The sequence below is a fragment of the Phoxinus phoxinus genome, assembly GCF_949152265.1.
Source record: "Phoxinus phoxinus genome assembly, chromosome: 2".
Classification (NCBI taxonomy): Eukaryota; Metazoa; Chordata; class Actinopteri; order Cypriniformes; family Leuciscidae; genus Phoxinus; species Phoxinus phoxinus.
The window spans coordinates 20,709,188-20,718,845 of NC_136877.1; the positions used below are offsets into that span (position 1 = coordinate 20,709,188).

General features: G+C 35.4%; 1 protein-coding gene across 2 annotated transcripts in view; it reads right to left on the reverse strand.

Annotated features, from left to right (window-relative positions):
- The window catches only part of arap2 (ArfGAP with RhoGAP domain, ankyrin repeat and PH domain 2), a 97,344-nt gene extending 87,862 nt beyond the window's left edge, over window positions 1-9,482 (reverse strand). Inside the window, exon 1 of one of the 2 annotated variants that reach the window (XM_079604738.1) lies at window positions 9,056-9,482. The gene's annotated coding sequence lies outside the window, so the exon portion shown is untranslated. The remainder of the gene's footprint in view (window positions 1-9,055) is intronic. The other variant, XM_079604739.1, reaches the window with a different exon arrangement.
- Between the last annotated feature and the right edge of the window lie 176 nt (window positions 9,483-9,658).

The window sequence follows — 9,658 nt, forward strand, 5'->3', positions numbered from 1 at the left end:
CTTCTGTGAACCTTCAATACAGTGGAATTTTTTTTGTAGTCTTCCCCAGATCTGTGTCTGATACAATGCTGTGTCTCAGCTCAACAGGCAGTTCCTTTGACCTCATGGCTTGGGCTTTTGCTCTGATATGCATTTTCAGATGTTCAACCTTTTATTGAAAAGTGTGTGCCTTTCCAAATAATGTCTATTCATTTGAATTTTCCACGAGTTAACTCCATCTGACGTGTAACAACATCTACAAACGAAATTGAAATGCTCATAAGCTAAATTTCAAGTGAGTATGAATACTTATGCAATGTAATGATTTCAATTTTTTATTTTTAGTCATTATGGTGTATGGAGCATAGATGAATGTGAAAAAGGTAATTTAATGTAGTTTAACAAAAGACAGCAAGTTGCAACATAACAAAATGTGAAAAAAATGAAGGGGTTTGAAAACTTTCGCAAGCCACTGTGTATAGATGTGGAAGATGCCCACTCTTTTTTTTACAATGACAATGTATATTACAAATAACTGAATAATTGTTAATGAAGAATGTTTTAAGGTAAATATTTGGGGTGTAAAACAACATAATGCCATACAATTATTATTTCAAAGAGTATTGTTTTATTTTGCAAACTATCCAAAGATACACACAATACTCATATCTCAAACAGACTGTCAAAGTGAGAAATTGTTGCAAATGTAACATCAAGGCAAGGAAAATTTATTTATATAGCACATTTCATACACAATGGTAATTTAAAGTGCTTTACAAGAAAAAGGGCTCGCAGCATTTACTGTGAACACTGAGACACGAATCATGAGCTGCTTGCGTGAACAGTAAACTTTATTCTGAAATCCACCGCAACCTATTTGATTAGATCACAGCCTTTGCCTTGTGATAGGCGTATTAAGCTATATCGCGATTTTGTTTTATATTTGATTGACAGGTGCTTTGCAAAAGCAATGGTACAAAACACAGTCTTAGTGATCTTTTAGGTTCATTTTAAAACTGTTGTGGGACAGATTAAATATATGACGGGTCATAAAATCAGAAATAGTCATTTGATATAGAGTGCAATAGAACAGACCAATTAGTCAATTTAAAAAGGCTATTATTCACATGTATGTGATTGAAGTCTTCGACGCAGACAGTGTTTTAATCTTTGGTTTGCATAAATTACATACAAAAGTGTAGCCATTACCAGTAGATTCATGTGGAATATCAACCCACTCCTGTACGTCTTTACACAATCATCAGACGATCTCTTCTCAGTGAACTGTAAATCCACAAGATGCATGAAATAAAAACAGATGGTGGTAATAGTTTGTACTCTAATAAGATAATATTATAATAGATAATAATTTGTCAAAACGAAAAAACGGAATGTAGCTCAATATATATTGGAATAAATCAATGTACAAAACTAAGTTGTAATTAGCTACTCCCCAATACTGCCCTTTACAACACAAGCAATCGATATACTGTGAAAACTGTTCCATGTATGCATTTCAGCTAAAAGTAACTGTTCATTATATATTTAATGAAGTAGGAGTGATGATCCATCATTCACCTTTCATTTTGAAGCCACAACCTTACACCCTAGTCAAAGAAAGACTTCTCATGAGATATCGGAGGAGTGCGAGGAAGCCTACAGTTTCTGAAGTGCAGAGGGAATATTATTTAAAAGTTTTTGTTTCAGGTATGGTACTGTATATTTAAAGGGATAGTTCACTTTAAAATTAAAATTCTGTCATCATTTACTCACCCTCAAGTTGTTTCAAACCTGTATTAATTTATTTCTTCTGCTGAACACAAAGAAAGATATTTTGAAGAATGTCAGTAACCAAACAGTAGTCTGTACCCATTGACTTCCATAGTAGGAAAAAAAAATACTATGGAAGTCAATGGGTACAGACTACTGTTTGGTTACTGACATTCTTCAAAATTTCTTTCTTTGTGTTCAGCAGAAGAAATAAATTAATACAGGTTTGAAACAACTTGAGGGTGAGTAAATGATGACAGAATTTTAATTTTAAAGTGAACTATCCCTTTAATAATGGTATTGTTAAATTATATTTCTTAGGCAAACTCACACCACAATCAGGTCTGGTTTAAACTAAAAGATGGAAAATTAACATGTTAATCATGCTGAGAGATAAACAGTGTTGGGTGTAACAATACAAGTAACACGAGTATTTTTCAAATAAGTAACGCAAGTCCAATTTATTGACTGACACCTCTTCTGTCGCCATGTTGAGAGAAATTGGGAGTGGGATGCAGAGGTGTTGTGTGTGCTGTGTAAACATGATGCTTATTGTAGTTCTAGACTAAATGTAAACATGCATTTGCTCATCTCACTTGCACAAAATACAGATTCGGTATTCATCGTCAAAATGAATAAAAACACTGACATGCAAACCTGCAATAGTTAAAATGTTGAATAATACATAATTCATGCATTTAATCTCACATTATAAACCAATGTCTTTGCTGTTGACCTTTGACAGCTCGCCAGGGGAGGCCAGGGAGGTACAGCCTAGCCAAAATGTTTAGCTGAAAATGGGAGAAGGACGATTTAATGTTCATAAAATTCCCAGATATTAATTTCATGTCTCAGAATGTGTATTTTTTCCATAGCGGAGACTTGTGCCTCTGTTGATAAAAATTAAAAAAAGCCAATTACTATAGAGTATTTCGCTTTCAGCGATTAGGAGTGTTGAAAAAAGTAGCATGGCAGAGGAGGCCAGCCTCCATTGGTATATCATCAACCAATCATCGAAGAGACGTAAAATATGTGTTATTAGTTTAAACTGCTACCGCTGATGTACCAATATGGAGAGTAGAGATATTGAACATTTGATCGCAAACAAATTTACTAAATTACCATTCGAACAACAGCTACCGATTAAAAATTAAGGAAGACCCCAGGTCTATGGGAAAAGCTAAGATATAGGTTACATCAATCAGCTTCACTACCGTAAATGGACAAACATGCTCTTTTAACACAGACATTTAAAGGACAGAAGGATGGATTTTTGGGTGAAGTGGCTAGGTGAGTTAAATTATATTTAGCTATATTGTCTTGCTGTATATGTGTGGTTTTCTGTAAATATTCTGTCTAAAAGTGGCCAAAAAAGTAGTTTTAAAAAATAATAATAGATAATCCAATTAATCCATACTAAGCAAAAATGACTGTTTAAACATCACATTTGTGTTTCATCAAGTAAGAGTGTAAACTTTCTTCTCCAGAATCATTTCACTTTTGGTGTGAAAGGGCCTTTACATTTGCCAAAAATAGAACTTTTGTTATGTTGTAATTAAAAAACAAACAACTAGTAACGCAATGAGTTACTTTTTTTAGGGAGTAACACAATATCGTAACGCATTACTTTTAAAAGTAACCTTCTTCAACACTGGAGATACGCATATGTACTGTAGGTACAGTTACAGTACCTGTCAAAGTTTGGAAACATTCTTTTTTTTATGTTTTTGAAAAAAGTATCTAATTCTCACCAAGGCTGCTTTTATTTAATCAAAACTACAGTAAAAAAAACATCATTTGTAACATTATAAATGTCTCCTCTATGACATTTGATCAATTTAATACATCCTTGATGAATAAAAGTAATAATTTCTCTTTTCTTTTTTTAAATCTTTCCAAATGTTTGTACAGTATTGTTTCCACAAAAATGTTAAGCAGCAAAAACTGCTTTCAACTGTTTGAATTGATTTTGAAACAATAGATGTCACCGAAAAGGCAACATTTTTTCAGGAATTCTGTTGTCCATTTCATTTTCCAGGATTCAGTGTTTCTGTATGATTTGAAACAAATGTATTATCAAAACGGGTGGTAATCAAACAATTTAATCTATTAAGTTCTCTCATCTTTTTGAGAGCACAAAGGTCAACACAAAAGTTAGCCCAGCACAAAAGTCAACTCATCAGTTGTGGTAAATGTTCAGTTATGGTTAAAGTCAGCTCAAGCATGTTCGCTTGCGTGCGAGAACCAATGAGGTTAATTCTTGTGTGTTACGCAGCACTTTTGAGCTTCCGCAAGGTCCGGTTGAGCTTCTGTTTATGTTCGCTGATGAATGTTTATATGTGAATAAATACCAAATAAAAAAAAATTCATCATATAAAGCGAGATGAACTAAATTCTTACGGATTTGGAACGGGTGAGTAATTAATGACAAAAAATAATTTTTTGGATGAACTATCGCTTTAAATGAAAAAAATGGACTAAAATTATGTGATATACCTTAAATGAATATTAAAATAAATAATAGTATTATGATTGCTATAACTTTAAGAAGTACATTCTATTGTACAATATATGTCTGTCTGTATGTGTATGTCTGTAATAATTTCTTAAAATTAAACCAAACCTATATTTTGGAAGGTTGTAGGAAAGACCTTTGCGTTTCTGTGTCTCTATCTAAGTTTCCATCCACTTGTCAATCGAATTATCTGAAGTTCGGTAAAAAAAAACTCATGCGAATAAAGCTGGTGAAAGTGTGTTTCCATCCAAAAGCTTTAAAGCGAATAAAAACCTGTGAGTAATGACGTCATATGCTGTTTTGCGATCAAATTGGTATATCGAATTGGAGACATTTTAAGATGTTTCCATTCATTTTCGCACTGAATCGCACAACATTTGCGAACAAAGTTTTGCTAGACAAAATGCAGTTCATTATTTATTCGGCAAATAACGTTTCCATCAGCGTTTATCGCATAAGCCGTATATCGATCAAGATAAAATCCGATGAGACCGAACGCATTTCATTTGAGTCGATATTCATGAAATTCAATCGAATTTTACTGCTTCCATAAGGCATTTTTCATTCGATATCACTTAATTCGGATAAAAATGTGTGGATGGATCATGGAAACATTTAGTCGATTGTCGAGTTCACGCGCGTGATCATAGGTAACTAAACCTATGCGCGTGAACTCGACAATCGACTACTTTGGACTTCGACCGAAAACAGGAACTAAATACAGGTATTTGCACTGGCTGATATAACATCATTTTTTATTAATATCTTTCACATCTACTGCAGTCAGATTCACTCGTGTTCACTCTGAAGGAATCACTCAACATGGCTGGGCACTTGTATGACACATCAAGGATGATAAGAGAAATAAAAGCAGGTTTAAAATTAGACCCCATTCAAGTCAATAAGGTGCAAATTTTAAAAAGAGGATAACACGGTGTAGGCAACACCGATTTTTGTCGTTGTTCTCTATATTGCATTTCAAATTTACTAAAAATTGAGCTCAATGTTAAAATTGACCGGAGTTCTCCTTTAATGTAAAACTCAAATAGAGGCAACAAGATATAATAAGACCAGGCAGATAGAGGCCTAAAAAACGATATTAATAAATAATATATAAAAAATAATATGAAGATACTAATATACTCATTTCAATTAAAAAATATTGTTGAAAAGTTTATTTATACCACCATTAAGGTCTTATATGGCACTTTCAAAGCATGGTTCTTTATGGAACCTTATAAAAAGAGTTCTATTTAGCACCAAAAAGGGTTCTGCTATTGTTACAAGCCGAAGAACCCTAATTTGGTACAGTTTAGAACCATTTTTCTTAAAAATGAAAATGAAAAATTTTCTTACTGCTTTTCTTAAAAAGCAGTATTTACCATACTGCTGCTTAAAGAGTAGACATTGAGCGATACAATTTTCAGTCATAAACCTATAACCCTCTGTTGATCCGACTGATACAAAAATAAGGAAGTATAATCTGTAGTTTTCACAAAAGAGCTGTCAAAAGACCACCAGATGACGCGTTTTGCAGACTTTGGCTGACAAATAAATGTGAATTTCTTAGTCCAGGTAGCACGGAGAATGAGTAAACATCGTTCATTTACATATACTACCAACACTGTAACAATACAAAGCAGTTTGAAAATCAGCAAAGTTACACTTGAATGCAAAACAGAAAACTCTATTCATAAACATTCATGTATTCGTCACCAAGTTGTTGTTTTTGTCCTTATTTGGATATAAAGGGCCTCAAAAAGAAAAGCATTCCTAAGAGTAACAAGAATCCATTACTGCAATACAGTAATTCATTGGATTAGGTTACTAAATATATTTGATAAAACACAACCAATCTGTACCAGACAATTTATTTTAAGTAATTCTACCAGCCAATTTAGGTGTTCACTAACCATAAAAACCTACTTTTGTTCAAATTGGTTTAAGCAAATGAGTTTTTTCAGATCTGAACTGGGTAACAGGCTAAAGATCACTTCTTTGGCACAAACCAATGCTTTCACAACCTCTAAACCTGCACTGACATGCATCAGGGTTTTACCAGTTCAGACACGGGCACATATATTTCTTGAATTACACCGTAGAATAGCATCCTGCCAATGCAGCAATGCAGGGACAATTGTATATGCAAGTGATACAATCTAACACTGTTATTGCAAGAAAAGGCTTCTAAACTTGTTTTTAAAATGAAGGAGAAAATGGCAGCAAGTATCTTGCATGACATGCCCTCATCCTCGAAAACAATGGAGAGAAAAAAACTATCCAAGGTAAAAGAACATTAGAATCAGGCTCATTCACAGTAAGGAAAACATGGCTTGTGTTCTGTGCAGTGAATTAATGTCTGGTGAGAGCTTGAATCTATCAAAACTCAAGAGACATTTGAAAAACAACATTCAATCACAACTCAAATGTTGTGAAAACTAAATGTAGAAAATAAAAAAATAAAAAGCACACAATCCGTAAAATCGCACATGCTCTGATTTATGCATTCACAAAATTGTCAATTTCTTCAGGAATGTTATTTTGCATAATGTTGGGCCTATGTGCTACATAATAATATCAAAATAATAAATTTCCTTTAAAGTATGATTTCACGGGCAGTCTACTTTTGAATGACAAACAATTCTAGCGGTGTTTGGTTACCACTTGATTGTACCATTTAAAAATGGGTGCTTCTAACAAAACACACAGAGACAACAAAAGGCATGTTTCTTGAAAGCTTAAAACCAAGAACACAAAATCGTTGAACATTTTATCTTCATTCTACCAGTACAAACAGGTTCAAGAAATTGCTCATCATTATATGAGTAGAGAATATTAATCTGAATGCACTGGAACACCCAAAACGGCGGTGGCTAAACTGTCAGCTGGACTATAAACATAGCCAAAACGGGATTTATTTATGTGCTGAAATGTCCCTCTTTCACCTGCAAAAATGTTGCAATACTAGGCTTTATAACAAGCACGAGCATGTAGGCCCGTGCCTGACTGCAAACCAAAGTGATTACAGTGAGAAGAATGTACACAAAGAATTTGCTTAAAGGAACAGTTCACCCAAAAATATGTTATCAATGGTGCAGTCGTCGGATCGCTGTCCTTCATACACTGCACGGCTGTCTGGGGAGCCATTTAGTTTCTGGTGTGTGTGTGGGGGGGGGGGGGGGGGGGGGTCATGCATTACACAACATTTCAAAAGGAAGAAATCACCACCAACTCAACAGACTACGTTTCACAACCAAACATAAGCGAGAAGCAATACAGGAAATAATGCAAGTTCACACGTGAGATAGGAATTATCATGCGAAACTGGATTTCTTCCAGTTAAAATAATTCCCCAAGAAATGCTTGCGATCCAAGTTGTCTGTTGCAAAGAAAAAAGAAAAGAAAAAAGAAGAATATGAAGCCACACTTGCTGATGTTTTGTTGCAGGTCTATGACTCCTCCTTTTCCTTGCCATGTATCTTGCGCTCTAATTTGATATCTCACAGGCATCGCATCAGCGCTTCTCTCAGATTGCAACTTAGATAATACACACTACACGATTGTCACTCACATGAACGAGCACCAATTTGCCTCCAATTTCAGGCATTTGTCGCCGACTTCCTCAAAACTGTTGGCTGTGGGCTAAACTCATGCAGTGTGGTGCTGTGCCAAATTGCGTGGTGCTGTGTGTTTGGTGCATTGACTTCCATAGTATTTTTTCCTACTATGGAAGTCAATGGGACCAGTTAACTGTTTTGTTACTGACATTCTTCAAAATATCTTCCTTTGTGTTCAGCAGAAATTCATACAGGTTTGAAACAACTCAAGGGTGAGTATATGATGACAGAATTGTCATTTTAAAGTGAACTATCCCTTTAATGAGGGAGGTAATAATTTGGCAAGGAGTTCAAATTCAGTACATCACTGGCATTACTCACCCTCATGTCATTCCATAAACTTTTGTGAAACCCCAAAAAAAGGATGTTAGGCAGAATAACAGTCTATGACAGTAAATGGGGACTGTCATTCTGCCAAACATCTCCTTTTCTGTTCCTCAGAAGAAACTCATACAGGTTTTGGAACATTATGAGAGTGAGTTAATGATGACAGAAGTTTCATTTTTGGTGAACGTTAAGAATGTGGGAAAATGTTTGCCTTGCTTTCTCTGCGGTCCCCAATTCACATGTACACTGAGTCATGCATACCAGGAATTTCCCTCTCATAAAAATCCAACACTAAAGAGCAAAGTCCAGCTATTATAAAGACAATGTCCCATGTTTTACAGCATACATAAATATACCCATCTTGAAATACCATCACAACTTGATCAAATCTTCAGCATGACACAAGAATCAGAATAGAGCTGTCCATTACTTATGTAAAAACACATGTTGAGCTCAAACTTGGTTTAACAACATGCAAAAATCTCTTTCCGATAACAAAGACAAATGTTATCAGTAATGTATAAACTACTTATTTTGCAATGAAACTACATAAGAACTTTGCACTTAAGTGCATGTGGGTGTTTCTTCAACTAGGCACTTTTTTAGTTTTGCTGGCCGGAGTGAATGAGCGCAACATCAACAGGTTGAGTGTTTACACAACGAGTGTATGAGCAAAACACACTACAAAACAAACGATTGTAGCCTAGTTTATAAAGGCTAATAAGTTCACCAAACCAATCGGATATGTGACCATTCAAATGCAATAAATAAAATGATAACGCCATGAACGAAAGTGACACGCTGAAAGCGAAATGTAGTTAGGGGAAATTATTTTCTCAAAACATACCTCAAAAAGCGACCAGCCTCCTTGTTGTCAAACTGGCGCTGGAACTTTCTGCCGGGAAGTTGTCATTATCTGCTTAGTTTGGACACTTTTGTCTTCATGCCGGAGTTTGTTTCTTCCCATCAAGCTGCCGTTCCGGATTTCGAGTCTAGGCGCGCGGGTCTCCACGCCTACCTGAGCCAGGCCACGCTGACGCGCCTCGTTGCCCAACCAACCGCGCCTGAATACTGCTGCACCACAGTAAACATGCGGGACACATGCCAAGATCATCGGGTAGATTCAACTACACTTGAAATAACATGACAGTATAATAGTGTTGGTAATTAAATCAGTTTGAAGGTGTCTCTTTCTCGGCCACCGTCTTCTGCATGTTGCAGCTTGATGCGCCTCCAGCGACGGATTCTGCTGTCAGGTTAACCCAACCACAGCCATACCGCAGCTGTTTGGTTTAATTATATACATTTAGAAATCTAGTGGATTGCCCTTTTTTGCCATGAAAAATCTTGATGTTTTTTGCATTATGTGGGTGTTTCTAAAAACTGCACACTTTTTTGTCTGCCAATAGTAGCACATAAATAGCCTACATTGATTTACCGTTTGTAGTTT